A 20,762-nucleotide genomic window follows, 5' to 3' on the forward strand; every position below is an offset into this window, starting at 1 on the left:
TGACCAATCTCATCTTATCTCTTCTCTTTTCTGCCCATCTGGCCCAGTTCTTACATGGTTCCGCTCTTCCTTTCTCAGAGTTAGTATCATTGGCTGGTCAAACCTCTGCTTTCTATCCTGCGCTCAATAGTATTCCTCAAGTGTCTGTCCTTGTCCCTCTGCTTTTCTCACTTTATACTGCTCACTATACCTGTGGATGTGCAGGGAAACAAACAAGACACGCTGCATGGTGCAGAGAGATCAGATCAGGCAAGGCATATATTATTCACCATTTCAACCAATGCCTTGGTGTGCAGTACGTGCATTAGGGGGCTCTGTAAAATGGGGTGACGTAAGTGCTCATGCAATGACACTTCGCCGGCTAAAACATTTGCCACTCCTAGAATCAAGCTCGCTGGAAGGTGACCAGGGGCCATTTTCAGTATGGTTTGTGGAGCCCTGCATATGCACGTTCAGGTGTGTACATGCAGTACACGTGGACATTGCCTTGTGTGCTCTGCCAATGTTATTGATCCGAGTAGGTGGATTTGGGTATCTGCTGTACCTTTTTATTTAAGCATAAATAGAACATTCAATGCGTTTTTGGTTGTATCATGAACCTTTCTGTGAGAATAGGACGGTGGCTCACAAGAGACAGTGAGCCTCATTACATGTTAGGCGGTAGAGGGTTAGGGGGTTAACGGGCCGGTAGAGCTGCCGGCCCTGTTAACCCCCTACTGCCTAATTACAATGTCTCCTTGCAGGCATCCTTAGCGGGTCCCGCGAGCAGACCAGGATGCAAACAACGGGCTCGTCATTAACTATGGGGGCTCAAATGGGAATGGGGATGTACCGGGTCCGGGTTCACCTGAATGGGGAAATATCAGGCCCTCCAAGGTCGGAATGGCCCGGTATTTTCCCATTCAGGGAACCCGGACCCGGTACGCGGTATGGGGATAGCCATGCCGCAAATAGCAGCATGGCTACCTCCATGGTCGTAATGAGACCCAGTGCAATGAGTGAACTGAGAAACAGTTCAGGTAGCGGATTGCTCAACCCTATTATGATAAATCACCTTAACATATATATAAGTCGACATCAGCTGGGCGTTTTCTACAGGCCACGCTGAACTGAATCATTGCAAGTTGATCCCCATCTTGGCTGTTAAGCAAAATAAGGCCCAATGAGGTGGTGATTTGCTCAGTACTACACACTTTGTCCAAGTGGGGAAGGTGTGAGTTCAGCCTGGTTTCTTGGCTCCATAGCTTGTATTTTAGTTTTACACCAGTACTCTGTGTTCAATATATCTGACGTGTACAGCGCACCAGCTTAACTCAAAACTCGTAATGTGTATTTTCAAGAGGACAAACTAGACTGCATATTTGCAAATAATTCCAAAGCAATCCAGAAAATTGCCTCAGTTAAAATGAGCATGTGTTCTTCTGGAATGTGAAATGTAGCGACGGGAAGCACTACGGATCTGTTACTATCAGAGGGCTCCGTTGTTTTACAATAAATAACAATTTGACAAACTTGGACAAATAGACCCTGATTCCACGCACAAATACAGACATATACAGGTGGCAAATGGCTTCATTAACAAAACAATGATCAAACATGCAAAGCCCCTGCCTCATTTTACATGTGAAAATCTGTTGAGTTGGGCTGCACTCACTGCATGACATCTTGCAGTGTTGCCGTTGCCAGCTTTTATTGCATCAATTATCAAGCAAGAGGCCTTGGAGTGCCCCAAAGATGAAAGCAGTCAGTAGGATAGAGGGGCACGACGGGCAGGCTGAGCAGGAAGAGCCAGGGACAGCATCAAGGCCTTTCAACCTTTTCAGCTGCAATGGGCCCCAACCCTCTGGGGGTCTTCCAGCAGCTGCACACATGTCAGCAGTGTTATGGCACAAGTAGAGCATCAATTGTGCGCTTTGCAGTGCAAGTTACAGGCTGTGTCATTTCCTGATGCTTTTAGGCCGTTCCCTCAGCCTCTCCCAATATCCATCTAACTTTTTATCTCCTCGTTATCTTTTTACTTCAGTTTCCTCTGCATAATCGCTCTTTGTCAACAAAGTTCAAAACTGCTTTTCAGTGGACATTTAGCATTTCAGCTCCCCGGTGACTGTATGTCCCGTGATAATCAGCAGGTTTTAATGCCTGACTGCTTTCCACTATCTCCATTGTAATATAAACACCCCGGGATGCCTCACACTGTTTGACACAACTGTAGGCAATGGGCCTCCAAAGATCATGTTGAAAGGGCTTCCTTTGACCCCTGGCATACCTTCAGCTGGGTCTGGGCAGCACCAACGAGGTCCTCCTGTAAAGCACAGGCATGCCGGTGCTGTCTTGTTTTAGAGGTTCATAATGGCGTCCCATGGAGCCTCAGAGCCTCTTTCAATTGAAAGGGTCTGTTTCTCAGGGGGCTATTAGCTCCAGTACAAGGATTTATGTTTGACCTCATGGTCACAGGTTTGAATCCCATGAGGTCCACTTAGCCCTCCATTCTTCCAAGGTCAATAAAATTAGTACCATTGAGTTGGGTAAAAATAAACATCTGTTATCAGCTCCACTGGGGCGAATGTGTGCTCTATAAGCACATATGTTAAGTAAGTGAAAGGTCCTGGCACTGTCTCTGTCAGATACCTGTACACAATCGCCCTAAGAGAGCTCAGACTGAGATTGTTAAAAAACAAAACTATATGCTTTACAAAAACTGGAATGCCATTGTTAGTACAATGAACCATACAGAACAATGGTAAACGCGAGAACACACCCTAAGTGAAAATGTGCATAGACTAGCTCTTCTGGCCTAGTTAATATGGGGCTTTCCTATTGGCTAAGGTGTGTGTGGGGAGGAAGCTAAAAGGGTACCTCTTGCCTCAAAGCACCTGGGATAGCTGCACAACACTGAACAGTTCATTAACCAGGCAGTCTGTACTCTGAGGAGAGGCGGAGTAAGCGATAGCAGAAGACACTGTCTCGGCTCATCGGGAGAGATGTAGAGAGAGGCCCCATCCGGGGAGTGTGATCTATTATTCACAATCAGAGATCTGACAGCAAATTCTCTCCTGAAAGAAACAAGACATAAAAGCTGCGGCAGTTTCACAGAAATACTTTTCCAAGAAAGGTGGTTCATATCGGCCCTCGAGAGGACAGATTGAAGAACATGTTGACACTGTGGAAGTTTGAATATTTTGGGTGCGATGGCTTCTCCACTGTATGGCATTCCGTAATCTGCACTGCACGCAGGGGCATAGGGTACACTAAAGGTCTGGTGGGGACACAGTCAAGGCTTTTGATTTTTTTTTCTAGCGGAGGTACATGCATCTTTTCCTGGAATTTGTAGGAGTGCGGGGGCAAGCGTAACGAGTGTACCCAAGCCAGTTAGACAGATTTGGCGTAAAGTGGTGTTGGCAGAGGGGGCTCCCAGGTAGAATTCTTTTAAGTGATTTTTTGGAATGATGCATTTACAGCACACATTGAAAAAACATTGGGTAAAAAGCAATCCAATTTACAATTGGTATGCAAGGGAACAAATAATAATTCCAATAGGGGCCAGGATACCACACCAACAGTGCACAGGGACTTTTTTTTAACACCTTTGATGCTAGCTGTGTTCAAAGAAAAAGTCAACAATATGCCAGTATTGACCTGCAAAACACATATTTATCTTTTCCATGCCCAACATTTTATCCCAGTTTTACCACTACAAAAACACATTTTGAGGTTGGCTGTGACGAATATATACCGGCATGCCACTGTGAGAACCCATGTTTGTGCTGGCTGTGCCCAAAATACTCCTGCATGGTACTGTCAGAACACAATAATGCTGGCTGTGCCAAATGTATGCTAGTCTGGCTATTTAAATAAACAAAATGCAAGCTGTGCCCAATGTATGTCTGCATGCCACTGTAAGGACGCATTCCTGTTGGCTGTGTTTAAATATATGCAGCATGCCTCTGTAAGAACACATTAAAGCTGGATGTGCCCAAAATATATGGACCAGTGAATGGAGGATGACAAAACGCACGTACTTATCGTTTCTCATACATCGATACATTTCTCACAAGTCCATTTTTATTTTGTTATATATAAATATTCAATCTTTAAAACAAATCTACTCATATAAATCATTTTACAAAAACATTAATAAAAAGTGTTGAACGCAGAACCTAGACCTGGGGGGAGCCTGGGAATTCATGGGTAGGGCCGAGCCAGGGCCGAGTCTGGCGGTCAGGCCTGGCTCTAAGAGCACACCGCGGGCCGAGCCAAGAGTGCAGCCATATGAATCCTGGAATGTCCAATAGCGCACTGTTTTCCCCTTATTCCCACGCGCTGCAGCCCACTCTTTCCGGAATGCAGCGGCGCAGGAAAAATGGAAAGAAATGCACATTTAGTAAAGAAAATAATGGAGGGGCCAGGGCAGCATTTCTTTTTTTGCCTAATTGTGCACTTTCTTGCATTTTCCCCACGCTGCTGCAACCCTCTCTTCCCGGACTGCCATAGCGTGGGGAAAATTGAAAAAATGCACAATTAGTAAAGAAAATAATGTCGGCTCGGGTCCCGGGGAGCCAGCGGGATGGAAGTGAAGGAAGGCATGGGGCGCTGAGAGGGAGAGAAACGTACTTAGTTAGGCAGCTGCGTCGTGGTCCGTCGTCCTAGGTCCTCCAGTCTCATGCCCAGCCATGTCTCGGAAACAGTCTTAAAGAGCTGATAGGATACAAGGGCAAAGGCCTCTCCCATGAGCATCTTTAGGGCTGCTCCGGTGGCTCCCTGTTCCGCCCCTAGCCAATCTTGTTGTGTGGGGGTGGGACAGGAAGTCATGGCTTGTGGGTGGGGGGCTGGGCCTACACGCTCCATACGCTGCGTTGGCTGCTTTTGCTTTTCTTCTCTTCTGCAATCAGTGTGGGAAGCCAAGCCATGGTTACGCCCGTACTAGGCCCATGGCTTCCGGGGGCACCGGCCCAAAACGAGGGTTGGGCTGGTGCCCCCGTTTCAGCCCAGGCCGAGCCGGCCCTCGCCAGGCTCGCCCACCTCTAGCATAACCCTCATACGCAGGTAGAGCATCATCAAATAAAATAACGGGCCCAAACAGCTGATCCGGCACACGCCGGAATAATACGCAGGAGCCAAATCTGCTGCACAACCTTCTTTATTAACTGGCCCGGCGGAACTGCGGAAACCTCCCCCGTCCCTCCCCCTTCCCCTGACGTCACGTCCGGGACGTCATGTCCTGAGGACCCAACAGGGGTCCGCCCACACAACGATGTGGGCAACCTGACATCTCCCCCCTTTTTAAACACGTTAGTTGACGGGCCCCTCTCTTACCCCATCTCCTCGATGAGTCGCATCGGTTTCATGCGACTCCTCTGCGGTCGGGTTGTGTTGCTCGGGGTCGGTTCCTCCCTGGCGGGTGGGGAGCGGGGCGCTTCGCCTTCTGACTCTTCTCCGTCTCCCTGATATGCTTCTTCGCGTGGTCTGTCCTCATCACTGTCTCGGTCCCATGTCCATTGTCCTGCTGGAGTCAGTCTGACTCGTTTGAAGTGCGAGCTGTTCCGGGTTATTGTTGAGTGATCACTCCTTTGTGCGGTGACCATAGAACCCTTCTTATGTGTCACGACCAGCGGTGTGGGTGCAAAGGTGGCTTCCTTTTTCCTGTTCTTGGGTTGCCTTAGCCATACTTCATCTCCTGGTTGCATTGTGTTCTCCCGAGCCCTCCTTTTCTTGTCCGTGATCTCCTTTGTTTTCGCTTTGTTCGCGGTGTCGTTTGCTTGCGCTTCTTGTTCCAGCGGTGTTGGGTTTTGTGGTCTCGGGTCCTCGGGTAGTCGTGTGGTGATCGGTCTTCGGAACATTAGGTCTGCCGGGCATACACCCGTGGTGCTGTGGGGGGTGTGCCTGTATTCTCGTAGGAGTTGATTGAGGGCCTGTTCGAATGGCTTGTTCTGCACATGGGCTATTTGTAGGGTCCTCTTTATGTTGGCCATAAATCTCTCGACCATGCCTTTGGCCTGTGGCCACCGGGGGGTTATGCGTCGATGTTGAAACCCCATGTATTTTGCAAATTGTTGAAAGTCTTGACTGATGAAAGTGGGACCGTTGTCGGACTTTATGATCTTGGGGATACCATAGGCAGAGAGCATCCTGTCTATAACCGGGATGACACACGTCGTGGCGCTGCTCTCTACTATCTGGGCGTCCGGGTATCTTGAGTGCTCGTCCATGAGTACAACCACGTGTGTCCCATTGTTCAGTGGTCCGAATAGGTCTATTGCCAGCTCTTCCCACACTTTGCTGGGCAGCGGTGAGGATTGTAGGGGGTTCGGGTGTGGCGGGGGTGCCACTTGTGCACAGACGTGGCAGTTGCCCACTATGTTTTCCACCAGGCGATCGAGTTGGGGGAACCAGACTTTCTGGCGCAGGAGGCGCTTTGTGGCGACTACGCCCCTGTGTCCTTCATGGGCTAGGTGTATTATCCTTTCCCGGAGGGTTCTCGGGACGATGACCTTGCAGCCTTTTAGTATGACGTTGTCCTCCACCACGGTCAACTCGTCGCGGACTTGATCTAGCCACTTGATGTCTTCTTTCGTGGTTTCCGCTTCATCTCTGGCCTGCTGTCTCATGAGGGCCGTCTTGTCTACCTGAAGGCAGTGCCGGGCGATTCGCAGTGCTGGGTCTGCTTCTGATTGGACGGACAGCTCCAGCCATCCTACCGGAAGTGGTTGTAGGTGGTGGATAATGTAGTTGATGTACGCGTCCGCTATGGATGTTTGGGACGCCGTCGTGGGCATGGGATGTCGGGAGAGTTAGTCCGCAGGGTTTTCCTTTTTTCCTGGCCGGTGTTGTATGGTAAACTTGTAGTCCTGCAAGCGGAGTCCCCACCTGGCAATTCTTGGTGGCATCCTGGCCTTCGGGCTGCCGTAAATGGTGAGTAGTGCCTGGTGGTCCGTGACGATAGTGAACTCCTTGCCAAAGAGGAATAGATGAAAGTACTCGCAGGCCCAGACAACCGCAAGGCTTTCTTTTTCCGCCTGAGAGTATGCCTGTTCTGTGGTCGTCAGGCTCCTACTGGCGTATGCTACCACATGCGTGGACCGTGGCTCCATGTGGTCTTTTTGCGTCAATATGGCGCCCAGTCCCACAGGGCTGGCGTCCACTATCAGCTCGCTATCACGGCTGGCGTCAAAATATGCCATGTCCTCTGCCTGTGTGATGGCCCTCCGTATCGCTTCGAATGCTGCTTGGCACTCCTTTGACCACGTGAACGGCGTGTCCTTCCTGGTGAGAAGTCGTAGGGGATTCCTGACAGTGGGTATCTGGAGCAGTAGCTGGCCAGTCCCAGGAACGATCTGAGGTCAGTAGTGTTGGCGGGGGGCGGGGCTGAGTTGAGGGCCTCCACTTTCTCTGGGTCTGGCCTCATGCCTTTATCTGAGAAGATGTGCCCGAAAAACCTCAGCAATCCTTTGGAGAATTCGCATTTAGCTTTGTTTAAGGTGAGCCCTGCGTCGTCTAGCGCCTGACATACTCTATGTAGTGCCAGGTCATGTTCTTCCTGTGATTTGCCGTATACCAGGACGTCGTCCGAATAGTTTAGACAGTTGGGAACGTGCCTGATCACCATGTGGATCTCCTCCTGAAAGATCTCAGCGGCCGAGGATATGCCAAAACTGAGCCTTTTGTATTGAAACAGGCCGAGATGAGTGACAAACGTGGTGATGTAACAGAATTCCGGTGCTATTTCGATCTGGTGGTAACCTTTTGTGAGAATATCCTCGCCCCGTGGAGGAGGTGAATCATGTCCGTGATTCTCAGCGCTTGATGTCGCTCCCTTTCGATGGCTGTGTTGGCTCTGCGCATGTCGACGCATAGCCGTATGGATTCTTCTGGTGATTTTTTTGAGACGGGGACGATGGGTGAAACCCATGGTGTCGGGCCTGAAACGGGTTCTATAACGTTCATTTTGGTGAGCTTGTCCAATTCCTCTTCTACTTGTCTCTGGATGTTGAACGGGATGCCTCGGTAGTGTTGGGCTACCGGTTTGACCTGAGGGTTGATGTGGAGGTGCACTTTTCGGTTGCGTAGTTTGCCTAGACCTGTGAAGAGTCTGGGGAATGATTGTTCAATTGAGTCCGGTTTGGCGAAGTACTTGTGGGCCATCAACTGGTATAAGATGTGTACCAGTCCCATGTCGACTGCTGTCCGGAAACTCAGTATGCACCCGCTGTTTGCTTCTGTGTCTAGAATGTACAGCGGGATCTTCGCCGCTTGTCCTTTGTGTGTGCATGTGGCTGTGATCATGCCTTTGCATGGCAGGGGTGTCCTGGACCCATAGGGGTATATGTCCACTGTGGCTTTTCGGATCTTTGGTGGGACGGTCAAGGACTGATATGCGCTTTCGCTGATGATGTTGACCGTCGCTCCGGTGTCCGCGAGAAACTTCAGCGGTGTGTCGTTCACTTGGAGTGTCAAGATGGGGCTGTGTTGGGTGGCCGTCGTGTTGTCCTGTAGGGCCCACACGTACCCTTTTCTTCTCTGATCCTCCTCTGACGAGAGGGTATCCGTGCTGGTGGGGGATCGGGTCTCCACGTACCTTACGAAATGCCGCCTGTGTGATCTTCTAGTGTCCTCGGATGACCGTTTGTCTTCGCGTGTGTAGCGACTTCTGCGGTCTCCTTCTTCTTTCCTGGTACGCCGCCTTTCGCTGTCCGCTGGCGGCCTGGGCGGGCTCTGTGGTGTGGGCCTGCGCCTTTCCTGGTATCGGTGTTTGGGCGTTGAGTGGGTCGGGGCGTTCTTGCACATGGCCCTGTAATGGTCCATTCCCCCGCACGCGGCGCACTTCTGCCCAATGGCCGGGCATGTGCCAGAGTGTGGATATTCGTAGCCGCATTTGAAACACGTGGCATCGGGGTGTTTGGTGGTCTGACTTGGGTGGGTGTATATCTTGTTGATTACTTCTGCGTTGTCGCTGGGTTGGTGAATGGACACCTTGCCGAGGTTGTCCAGTTGCGAGTCCACCGCTGCTTCATTGCGGGCCAATGCCAGGATTTCTTCTAGTGACCGTTGTTTCTGTAACAGTTGTTTGCGGAAAGGTTGTGAGAGGCATCCAGCTATCACTTGGGACCTGAGCGCCTCTTCGTTGGAGTACCTGTGGAATTCACAATGTTTCAGTTTGATGCGTAGTCGCATCACAAAACTGTCTATGGACTACCCTTTTTCCTGTCTTGTTGTGTGGAACATGTGGCGCTCATAGTCCACGTTTGTATGCAGTGCGAAGTATTCGGACAGTTTGGCATGTAGTTCCCCGTATGTGACGGTGTCTACATCCAGCAACTCCCCCGCAATGTCTCTTACTGCCGGTCCCACTGCCATGAACAGTGTGTTTTTCAGCCTCGTGTCGTCCGTCAATCCTATGGCCCCTGTGTAGAACTTGAAGTCTCGTAACCATATGTTCCATCTGGGCCCTAGGTTGGAGGTGTCTCTGATTTCAAATGGGTTGGGCATATGCCTGACTTGGGCTGCACCTTCCTGGTGTGCATGATGGTTGTTGTCCTGCGCAGTGTCTGCGCTTCCAGATGCCTGTCCTGCTCCTCCTGAGGAGGACGCCGGGGTGGTCGCGGTGTCCGACATGACTGCGCCGCCGTGAAGGTGTGGCGGCGCTGACTTTAGTGCTATGTGGGATGCACTGTGGGCACCTACGTTGGTGCTTCCTCGTGGTGTGACCTTTGGCCTGTGCTGTGGCCTTTGGCCTGTGCTCCTGCTGGGTGCTGGATACTAGCACGTCTTCTCTTGAACGCCCGCGTGTGGGGGGCGGGGCCGTGTGTGGCGGGTGCCTCCGCGGGTTCGGAGCGCCCGTGTCCCGTGGGCGTCTCTGCGCGGGTGTTTGCTGTGTCACGCGGGGCCGGGGCCGCGCTCACACGGCGCTCTAAGCTTCGGGGGCGGGGCCGCTCGTGACGAGTGTTCGGCGGTGCCGGAGCGCCTGTGTCCCGGCTTGCAAGTAATGTCACGCGGGAGCCGGGGCCGCGCTCACACGGTGCACCCGTTGTATCAGAGGGTGACGGGCTGAACGTGAGGCCTCTGTCACGCGGGAGGCGGGGCCTTGCCGGGTGGGCACCCGTGCCCGAGGTGCGCCGACACGCTAAACTGCTCGGCTGCAGACCTCGGCACGGTGCCTGCGGGGTCCGCGCCCGCTCGTCGCCTGTGTTGGGTCCCTGCTTCGCGTGGAAGCGGGCCCAAACAGCTGATCCGGCACACGCCAGAATAATACGCAGGAGCCAAATCTGCTGCACAACCTTCTTTATTAACTGGCCCGGCGGAACTGCCGAAACCTCCCCCGTCCCTCCCCTTTCCCCCGACGTCACGTCCGGGACGTCATGTCCTGAGGACCCAACAGGGGTCCGCCCACACAACGATGTGGGCAACCTGACAGTATGCACTGGCAAATTCCCTAACATCACAGTTGTGATAGAGGTGACACACGTACAGATGTGGCCCCCACTTGACAGAGCATATGTACAGCAAAAGGAAAGGCCAATACTCCATCAATGTGCAGGTTGCATCGGCTGCTAAACATCTTTTTGGATACAGTGACATATCACCCTGACATTGCCTAGGACTCATTCATTTACGCCATAGTGGCACACATGACAGGCTACCCAATGGTGGCATGAGAGACGTATGGTTAGACAGACTCACGTCACAACATGCACATCTTAACAGTGCACAATTTTAACAATGTGCATTCCACACAGAGCATAGTAACTGTGGCATATGACGTTGTGCATTGTCACAGTATCCTTTTGGATAGCTCATGAGCTGAGCACCTGCTTCAGGGATGGGGCCAGTGTGCACTTAACAAGTTAGAATTCCAGCAAGACCGACTCAGCCCTTCTTCCTTCCAAGGTTGATAAAATGAGGTGATAACAACACCTTCTATTACAGCAAGTGGGGGAATTCCTGAAGAGCTATATACAAATGCAATATTTTCACATGCCAAAACAAACATAACACTTAACAAATTTGGGATGTCTTTAATCTCCCTGCCTGCTGGGTTATAATTGTGATCGTCACCTGGTCGCAGTCGGGTTTGCTGAAGGCATGCGGCTTGTTGCTATGCATGATGTGCATACATGCAAGAGTCAGCATACGATGAGTAGACATCACTCATAGTTCAACCACCTAATAGTATGTTATGTTATGTTATGGTATGCTGATTTCTATCGCCCAACCATTCAACCTTTCAATTAATATATTTATTGTATAAGTAACATATTGTATATATTATTTCCCCTCTCCAAGCATCTGCTCTGTTTTCCGGCATTTGGTTTGCATTGTATTCTTATATGGAAATTATTTGTGTGTGTTCTTTTTATGTTTGGTTTTGTATGTCTTTTGATTTTTACTGTTATTTGATGGCTATGAAATCATGTGCACTATCATGTCCTATGATAATGGTTTTCTCAATCATGTTTTACTTTAATATGAATGTAATTGTTGGCACTGAAGCCCTGAGCAAGACCTCCTTGGCAAGGTCGAAACACGTGTTGGCAATCCAGCAAAGAATATATGAACTGGAAATTGAACATAATTTGCAATTTTTTGAGACAATCTGTATATTATAAAAAGCACACAAAAATAAATAGTTTATATGTTAAGGTTGTGGCACAAATGGTCAATTGCTTGTTACTAACCTAAACACCATCTTTTATTTTTTAATATATTTATTTTTATTTATTTATTTCTATCGCTCCGGAGCCCGCAGACATCAGGGCGCCTACATTGAGACACGGACAACAGAAGAGACAGGACTGCCAATACCTACAGGGAGAAGAGATCATTTACTAGAATAGTAATGTTTTTATTTTATTTTTGAAGGTCAGAAAATTAGATACCAATCTTAGAAAACATGGTAGCTCGTTCCATTTTTCAGCAGCTTTAATTGTGAATGAGCGTCCCAATCTTTTGGCTACGCAAACTAACTAAATATTATTTGATGCTGAGCCAGGAGTGATGTCTGTTTTTGTTAAAACATTCAGACGTTTGCTCAGTTGAGCACCTGGAGACTGCCCCTGGTTGGTAGCAGAAATTGAACATAATTTGTCATTTTTGGAGACAACCTGTATATTACAAACAACACCAACAAAAAGTGTTTATATATTAAGGGTGTGACGCAAGTGGTCAATTACTTGTTACTTTGTATTCCCAGTGACGTTGGTCCAGGGTCACTTAGAATTACCAATGCTAGCTAATCACCTAGATCTACAACAGTTACTTGTAAAAGATTAACTAGTACATTGTAGGGTAGATAGCTCAGTGGAGTATTATCCCACCCTTGTTAAATGGTGTTTTGAAGAGGATCCATCACTCCCAGATCAACTTAAATAAATGTAGCCAAAAACACTCAGTGTAACAGAAACTCGTAGCCCAGTTTTATATTATAGGGAAGTATGTTTAACAGCTGTCACCAAGAGGTGATTAGAACTGGAGGCAAAGAGGACCACTGCCCCCTTAGTTCTTTAGCAATGGGAGTAGGAACCTCATTTCCCCCACTACAGATGTTTACCGTTTTCAATGTATTGGTAAATGAAACTGTGCACAGTCTCAGTGTGGCCGGAGATGAAACACGATTGGCTTTAAAGCCATGCACAGAAACTGCACTCATGGCAATGCAGTGATTTTGGGAACAATCATGGATCCATTTCCATGGTAGAATGACACGTCCTAAAATACAAAACTACCATGGTAGCTCAGCAAGTTCAGTTTCTGTAGCTGAGGTGTTATGGGCCCGATTCATGGAATATTTAGCACAGTGCAAAGTCACTTTGCACTGCAAAAATACACTTTGCACCACTTTGTGAATCAGGTTGTTGTTGGCAGTTAAAAGCCACTTTGCAATACGCTACAAAATTCAATGAATTAGGCCGTATATGTTTAAAGCTGACTGTGAATCTTACAGTCATTATAAAAATAGATGCTGTAAAATGCGCCGTTCTGCCAGGGGATGAATTGCTCTGGTCGCCTGCTAATATTCAGGGTGGAAGTGGGCGAATTGTTTGCTCCCATCGTGAAAACAAAAAAGTTGGCACCCATGAACGCACAGCCCAGTTTCCGAATAAACGCTGTCAGACCTATAGAAGTGTTTTCTATCAGTTGAACAGTTTGTCAAGCAAATAACATCTTTAAAAGTCTAACATGCAGTAAATCTCAAAGGAGGTGGCACAAACATCACAGGGTATTTGTTGGGGCTAGTCTGATACAAAACTAAACTCAGCTTGCATAAGACAGGTGTATTTCAGTTTAAGAAGCAGGCTTTCCGTTGAAATGTCTTTTTTGTTGTTTCTATGAAATTGCACGGCGCTTATTTAGAAAAGAATGGTATGCCTAGCATGTGGGAAACCTGCTTTTAACATAGATGTCCCCATCCCAAAGATACTCGTGGTCCATCTAATCTTGTGGCCTCTGCTTCAGGCCAGAAGAAAGAACAGGCTGAGCAAATAAAAACCTATAAAAATGTGATTGACTGCTGGTCAAAGGAGCACCTTTAAGTCTCCTGGAAAGTGTTCTTTGTAGGGGTGCGGGGAGCAGGCCACCACTTAGGGGAGGCAGAGCAGCAATTAAGGGGCGGGGGGGCCTTTTCCTCTCTGTTACCTCCGAGAGATTATAAGAGGGTACTGGGGAAAAGCCACGCAAAGATTGACTGGAAAAGGGTGTGGTATGGGGAGGGAAAGGGTGGGACCCCGTTGGAGGGAGGAAAGAGCCAGAGGGGAGAAGAGGGCAAGGGGGCATAAAAGGATGCTGTCTGAATTGAATGGCAAAATGAAATGCCAGGAAAGTGGACGGACAAAGCGCAGGGAGAATCAGGAATGTGTGGGGACATTCAGGAAATGGCATGTGAGGAAAATGAAATGGGAGAAAATACAATTCGTAATACATGCTTACATCCGCACATATCCACATAAAGGTCTTACAATCAGGCATCGAGCCAAAGACACACACACACACCCCTCCCTCTAACAGCCCTGTCAGCAGGATGCAATGGTCCAATGCATATATCTTGTCAGCTTGACAAATAGACTTAATGATGTGTACATGGGAGTGCTTTAGCAGCCTAAAACATTGCCACATGAACCATGGCGACGAGCAAACGCTACATAACAGACGACGAATAACTCCGTGTTGCAGTTAACCAACCCTGTCATATGCTGTTATACATGATAACACTTTTTTTTGCGTTCATTGTTGATGGACGTACTTGCTGACACATTTTTGGAAACAACATTCTGATGAAATGCACACTGATACCTTATTAACACATACGAAAACATTGACACAGGCATTTGCTGGTAAAAACCTTATTCAGGGTTTGTTAACAGCGGTGGCGTGGAGGGTAGCCGGCAGAAATGACCAGGAATGGGACACATAATGCCAAGCAAGTGGTAGCGATGGGAGGGTTACATCACGGGCTGTAGACTGAGATGTCCCACTCTTAGCAGTTAGTGATGGCGCACAGTTGGAGGGCCGGGCAACTTACAACTATTGATGAGATGGAGGAGATGAGGATTTTGAGGGTTAGGGAGTAGGGTATGGGGGATTCTGGGAAGTGAGCTTGCCTCTGGCATTCTGTGAAGCCACCCCGCTCATCAGTAAAGGAGATTAAATAAGTGCTGGGGAAACTCAGGAGGCCGATAGAAGAGGTAGGGGTTTCTGCTCATGTTAGACCCTAACCGTAAAGGTTATTATTACAGGTCAGCAAGCGGAGTAGGATGGACAGGTGTTGGAAGAAATTGCATACACCTGTATGTCGTCCGTCCATTTGTGTGTTTCATTCATGACTCAAATTTGTTATGATGAATCTAGGAAATTACAACTTCACATGGACGCAAATGTAAAATCGCCTTTGCCACTTTCCCCACACATTCATCATATTGACTTTGGCAAAGAGGAAACATTAAAAAAAAAACATTGGTCATATGACCTAGAGTCAACTTCTCCTCCAGTGGCCAGCATATCCCATTGCCCCTGCCTTACAAAGTCTACCCTTAGGCAGAGTGAAGTCTCTATTGAGTGCCGTAGGTCTGGCTCACACTGAAATGATATGCGATTAACATTATGCGATTTAAATTTTAGTTTCTTTGGAAACGTTTTTCACTTTTTTAAAATGTTTTTATTTACATTAACGTAGCACACATGAAAAGGCAACATGAATGTCTACATATGTATAAAAGGTTCCATGTAATAATGTCGCCACAAAAATCTCGCTATGCAAAAATATCGCTGAAAAATGGCCGTTTTTTGTGGCGACATTATTGCATGGAACATGCGGCGGACACCCCCACAACCCCCAAACTTATTATTATTTTTTCTTTTAAATTTTCTTTTCTTTGCCCCTGTCCCCATATATATATGGTCACCCATATAATATCGCCGCAACCTTTTCCTGGCGATATTATTTACGGCGACCATATATATGGTGATAATATTACCTGATACCATATAAAAGCATTAACAGCATGCTGTGGACAAGCAATATGCAGACCCAAACAACTGATCCTAACAAGTCATAATCCAATATCCAGAAATCGTGACCAGATTGAATCGAACAGTTTCAACTTCTTCCTGGACTGCGAATGACTCTTCCAATTATTGATTTCCTCCACATCTCTTGTACCCACTCTATTTTATTTGGAGGTTTAGTCGACTTTAAGCCACTTAGTATTAACGTTATGGCTGTAATTGCTGCTCTATATACTCAACATTTGTGAGTATACGAAAAATCTTCTAGGCACGCGTCAGAACGTAAAATTAAGGACTCAAAAGGTCAAATCAATCCTTGATGTCAGCACTGTGTTCATCATCTCACTATTCCCTTTCCAAAATGTATTAATGAGACAGCATTTCTATGTCATGTGTTCTAGCTCCCTCTCCTGTGCTTGCAACCCCAACACTCATCTGATTGACTCATTACCCTTTGTTTTAGTCTTTGAGGAGTCCAAAAAACCCTGTTCAGCAATGCTATCTGCCTTGCTCTGTCACTCAGGTTAAGGGAAGTCAATTTGATATTTTCACAAAAGTTGCCCCATTCCTCCTCGTCAACTTCTTTTCCTAAGACCTCTGACCATTTGGTCAACAGGGTCCTGGTTAATTGGTCTCACATTCTGAACAAGTGAATATACTGAGGAGGCAAGATGACATCGACTTGTAGCAAAACATCCCTTGTGTCTTCCTTGACCATAACATTTTTATCCAAGTTGCAAACTTTCTTAACAATATTGTTAAAAGTTCTATATTGTCAAAATGAGCAACCCTCTACCCTCCTTTCTTTTTAGAACATTCTGAACAAAATCCATTTTTCACCTTTTACCAAGTCCTCAAGGTAACACCTGTGATGCTGGAAATGTTTTTAGGGCACCTGTGGGTGGCCCACAGTGCAGGGTATGGGCTGGTGGTAGCTCCATGCTGAATTTGACAGGTGCGCGGCATCAGTTGATTCCTGATGGAAAACAAGATGGCCGCGGTGGCCTCTTGCTTTCTATTACCCATTACCTTGTTTTCCCAAAGTCCTGGGAAGCCCTGACTCTGTCCCTTCCCCCTGACTGGCTGTTGGGTGGAAATGCCATATATGGTGTTGTTGAGAAGGCCCGGCCAGACTAGCTGGAGCCTTCCCAGCGATGTATGTTGTGGGTACCTCCTGTGGGTGGGACCTGGGTGAATAGAGTGTGTGACGAATCTGCATTCTGTGTTGTGGATGTCTAGTATCTGGTGGTTAACACAATGACTGAGACAGCCCTGCCCGAAACCGATATGAATGCAGCTTGGAGTGTTGAATGGCTCGGTTCTTGTCCCAATACACATAACTTGTTGTGAGTGTCTGGAGAGAAGTGAATGGCCTGAATACCTCGTGTACCTGATTGGCTGTCTGCCTGCATGAATGTCCGTAGTCGTGATTGGATGCTTGAGTGTGACCCAGCGGAATGAATGGGAGATCAACAGTATATCTGGGGACCTCTCACTGCTAGGAATCGTGTTCAGAAGCTGAAGTCCACTACGACGAGTAACTGGAATAACTGACGCTTGACCTTGAAGCCCTGCTGGACGAGAAGTATTGCTGTTGCTCTCCTTCGCAATCTGAAAGCTGCTGTGCTTCCAAGGACTGACCAGGAGAGGACCTGGTAAGGCACCCTCTTCCCGAGCTACGAGGGACCATCGTGCACAGCTGATCTTTGCCAACGCTCCCTGGTAGACAGACCTTCGACAGGCTGCCGACCGATACGGGGACTGCTGCGGAACTCCAAGGAAAAGCACTGGGACTGCTGTCCGCCACTGTCGACGACCGCCCTCGCTGACCGGAGCCGCTGTGCTCCCGTTTGCCTAAGAAATTCAATTGATCATCGGACGCTCTCATCTGCATCGTCACCTGCTTGTCTCCCACTGGAGAAGGCCCAACTGTCGACGCGCCGAGGAGCATCCATCGGTGGGTTTCCCGCCACCTAAAGACCGCAGAGACGCCGACGACTCGACGCCCTTGCTGGGCCACAGTTCTTCATCATCTGTTTGCGGTCCAGAACTATCGTCACCGAGGTGCCCCGCACACCTCTTCCTTGCAGGACGCCAACACTCTGTCGTCGACGAGCACCGCTAGGAACGAAGCTGCCACTTCCCTGCCGTAGTTCACCCTGTTCACCGTCGGACGTTCGACGACCCGTGACTCCCGCCTTAAAGGGAGGGCACTCAAGAAGGGCCGTCGATTCCCCGACACCGAACGCCAAGTTCCCCGACACCTCTCGACAATCCGTGGCTCTCGCCTGAAAGGGAGGCACTCAAGAAGGATCGATCGACGCATCGTCGGAGAACTCTACTCTACCAGGTACATTGGGGGGGTAAAACCTTAATAGGAAGAAGTAAGACTATCGAACATTATATGGACTGGGCTTGTGTTATATATCTTTATTTACAGGTTGCCCAGGTGGGGGGATCGCCACACAGAACTGTGCCCAGTGGTAGGGGTCAGTATTCTGCCTATTGTTTCAACCATCTTACGTTCCTTCCTATCTCTATTGCTGGTTTCCTCGTTATTAATCTGTGTGACATTTTAACCGTACAGTTGATGCACTTTAATGAGATTTGATAACATTAGTGGTACCACTTTAGAATTGTATATATTTATCATTATTGACTTCCGAGTACAAAGTGCGTTACTGTGATCGTGTACATACCTTTGAATATTAATTATATAAAGACTGTGTTTTCAGTAATTCAGTGTGTGGACATTCCTTTGTGGGGGTTCGGGGACTACACTGTACTTAAGAACCAGCCCGCATCACCTCCTGAGAAGCTAGGCCTTGATTGCTCGTCCATTGCTACCTTATAGAGAATCTTGGCTGGGGTCTGCTGTGCCTCTCCTCTACCATATAGAGAGCGGAAGTACAGACACCCCCTACTAGTCTTTACAACACCCCTGGCAATTGTCCATTGGGCCAATAAAAGGTTTTAATATTCTCTGTGAATTTAGGGTTCAACCAAATAGACACCTTCCTATGTATCAGTCATGATCAAGGAGGTACGTCAGATCCCTCCAGCATTTCCTAATAAACTCTTTCAACTCATAGCAATCTTGTCTTTTCCTCTTGATCGTAGTCAACAGAGACAGGGGTTCCAATGGGCCCATTCTGCATGTTTCCCCTTTTGCACATTAATTCGGAGTGTCAGAACAGAACGCCAGTAAATGTTGAGCCGAAAAAGCTAGGTAATAGTTTTCAAAATCCAGGGCTTGTCGACCTCCTTGCCCGGGCAGCAATTTAAGTTTCCACAAAGCCAATCTATGTGGTTTCTTATGCCAACGAAACGTCTGAATCAAACTATCCATCTCTTTGAATACTTTTTCCTTTGGTGAAAATTTAATAATTGCCAAAATATTATTTCTTTCGGCACTGCAATCATTTTCAATTCATTTGCCTTGCCCCAAAGCGATAGATGAAATGCAGAGCATCTACCCAACTCAGTTTTGAGATTACCAATTGCCTCAGACATATTATACTTCATCATTTCGCCTAGATCATCTGTCAGCCAAATTCCTAGATATCTCATTCTAGCTGGACACCAGTTGAAACCATACTGAACTAGGTCTTCCTTAAGGCACTGCTGTATTACGGGTAAACCTTCAGTTTTTGTCCAATTGATTTTATAGCCACTGACTTCACCATAAACATTGATCGTTTTCATCACAGCTGACAATGAGCTTTCTAGATCACTGAGCATCTGCAGCAAATCGTCAGCATACAACCACATTCTCTGTTCCACTCCACAAATATTTCCATTTTCTCTTAACAATACAGCTATTGGCTCCATTGCTAGAACAAATAACAAAGATGATAGAGGACATCCCTGCCTTATTCCACGACCAATAGTGAAAGGGCAGGTAAAAACGCCATTTGTGCTCCCCAAATCAGAAGGTTCTTTGAACAAAAGCTTTATCCAATCCTAGTGTGGTTGATCAGAATCCAATTTCCTTATTAGTTTAAACAGAAAGTTCCATTCAATCCGGTCAAAGGCTTTCTCAGCATCAAGAGACAAAGCTGCCACTGGCGAGTTCAGTTTCTGTCCTTCTGCCATCATAAGCAGCAACCATCGCATATTAACCGCTGATTGGTGACCCTTCCCAAAACCTTTCTGGTTTTGTGGAATTAATCTTGGTAGGATCTCTTCTAGTCTCCTTGCCATCACCTTTGCCAAACTCTTACAGTCAGTGTTTATTTGGCTTATGGGTACATAACCACAGAGGTCTGTCGTCTCCCCTTTAACCTTGTTTAAATTAATGTAATCATCACTTGACAGATATCCCAGTAACAGATTCTGTTCTAGAGAAGAACCAAACGTCCTTTTCATGGCATCATATACTACTTGAGGTATGATCTTGTAAAACTCCATAGGAAAGCCATCAGGACCCAGACATTTCCCTGTGTTCAGGGTATTGTTTGCTTTTATAAGTTCTTCAATTGTCATTTCTTTCTCCAAGCTCTCTTTTTCTTGTAGTGCCAGTTTAGCTATTGTTATGCTTCTCAGGAACACGATCAAAGTTTCATCATCACAAACTTTTTCAGTCATGCGAAGATTCTTGAAAAACTCCTTTAATTCACTGTTGATCACTTTAGAGGTATAAGACTTTTCTCCTTAAAAATATTTTCTCCTTATTATGCAAATAGTCTTCTGGTTGTTAATACTTCTGAGGTAAAGGGCCATTAGCCTGCTTCATTTTTCACCATCCTCGTAATATGCACAATGTGCGATGAACAATGCATATTCTGCTTTACTTGTCAGGAATGTATTGAAGCAGGACAGGAGTGTCCCAAAACAAGCTACCCATCGATGTCACAAGTGTAGACAGGAAATTTAGATTAACATGAGGCACCTGTAGGTCCAAATCTTGTGTAGCAACAATTATCACAAGATATGCACAAAGGCAGATTTTTGCAAAAATATATTTTTAGTTTTATTATTTTGATGTATGCTAAAAAGCAAGGACCACCAAAGAGTCCAGTTATTTAAAAAGGCAATATATCACAACATACAACGACAATCAGTTAAACACTGTATACAAAAACATTCAAATATTAGCAATTGTTAAAGTTAAATCGCGCCCATTGCTCATTTAGGTGGTATTAGTAAAACAAAGTGACTCCAAATAGCAGGCATTTGTTTATAATGGGGGCTTTGTGCGAAATTATAAACAAATGCCTGCTATTGGGAGAAAAAGAAAAAGAGCAACTTTGAAAAAATGTCAGCAACAG

Source organism: Ambystoma mexicanum, chromosome 2p, assembly GCF_040938575.1.
Source record: "Ambystoma mexicanum isolate Mex_15411 chromosome 2p, UKY_AmexF1_1, whole genome shotgun sequence".
Lineage (NCBI taxonomy): Eukaryota > Metazoa > Chordata > Amphibia > Caudata > Ambystomatidae > Ambystoma > Ambystoma mexicanum.